Source organism: Pseudorca crassidens, chromosome 5, assembly GCF_039906515.1.
Source record: "Pseudorca crassidens isolate mPseCra1 chromosome 5, mPseCra1.hap1, whole genome shotgun sequence".
NCBI lineage: Eukaryota > Metazoa > Chordata > Mammalia > Artiodactyla > Delphinidae > Pseudorca > Pseudorca crassidens.
This window is the reverse complement of record NC_090300.1, coordinates 69764588-69765916: the sequence shown is the minus strand read 5'-3', so window position 1 is coordinate 69765916 and position 1329 is coordinate 69764588. Positions and strand designations below refer to the sequence as shown.

Sequence of the window (1329 nt, the reverse complement as noted above, 5' to 3'; positions counted from 1 at the left end):
CATTCTTAGTGACCAAGGTCTGGGAAATAGGGTCCCCTGTACAACCACAGACAGCACCCCCCTGCCCCCCTCCAGCCTTTGGGACTTGGAAGCAAGACCCTGGGGGTCGGCTGCAAAGCTCAGGTTGGGGAAGTTTCAAGTGTCTTTGTGCTAAATCAAACTTTATGCAAAACTTGGCCTTGGGGAGGGGGCTTAAGGAAGAATTTGTGTCCCCTTTTGTTCTTCTTTCTTTCTTAAGTGGCTCCTAGACTCCTAGCAATTTGAGGATTATAAAACTAAACAGAACAAAAAGCCCAGAAGTCATCTCATCCACAGCTTCAGCACTTCAGCAAAGGTACGAGGGAAGCCACCCAGACTTACTATTCCCAGGTAGGTACTTAAACAGCTAAAGATCATGAGTATTTTTTTTAAAATACCAAATCTTTCCATTTACATAAAGTTCAGAAACAGTCACAACTCACTTATCATGAGAGACATCAGAAGAGTACTTGCCTCTTGAGGAGAAATGGACTGAAACGGGGCACTCAGAAACTTTGAAGGTGATGAAATATTCTATATCTTCATTCGCACGTTGGTTTCATAGGTTTATAGGGGTGTCAAGACTCACTGAACTGTACACTTAAGACCTTTGCATTTTACTGTATATAAATTAGACTGAAATAGACTGACTGAACTGAAATGTTTTCCTTGTAAGTTCTGATATTGCATTGTATGTTGCATTTTCTTTGTTCCTGAAAAATATGGAACGCTTCAAGACTTTCTGTGTCATCCTTGCTCAGGGGCCATGCTAATCTTCTCTGTGTCGTTCCAATTTTAGTATATGTGTTGCTGAAGCGAGCACCATGAGTATTTTTTATGAGAAATAGCTGAGAAGGAAAGAGGGAGTAATGGAAGGAGGGGCTTAAGAGAGGAAGAGACTAGAGGCAGAGACTGGGATAGATATTGCGTAGGCAGAATGGGAAGGGAGGGAGATGTGCAGAGAAGGCAGAAGGAAGCCAGATAGAACCAGACCAAAGTCAGAAAATGACTGGGGAGAGGGAAGTACAACAGAGAGGATTGAGGATAGGGAGTGGGGAAAGAAAGTAAATAGGAGATTGAATAAGGAAGATTTGGAGAGAGAAATTCAGAGAAAGGTTTGGGAAAGGAGAAAGAGGAAAAATGAGGATAAAGATGTGGAAGGAGAGGAGCAGGCACCTGGGGAGAGAAGTAGAATAGAGCATAGAGCAAGACGGAGGGGCTACTATTTGTTCTTTGGCTCGCTCCTGTTTTAGGAAAATTCTTCTCTACTCAATGGGGCTGCCAAGGGCAAGCCTTGAGTGGAAGAGATGT

The 1329-nt window shown here is 43.3% G+C and overlaps 1 non-coding gene across 1 annotated transcript; it reads right to left on the bottom strand.

Annotated features, from left to right (window-relative positions):
• Positions 1–734: 734 nt before the first annotated feature.
• LOC137225655 (U6 spliceosomal RNA) lies at positions 735–841 on the bottom strand. The gene has a single exon (XR_010943961.1). It is a non-coding gene; the product is annotated as a U6 spliceosomal RNA (small nuclear RNA).
• Positions 842–1329: the final 488 nt, after the last annotated feature.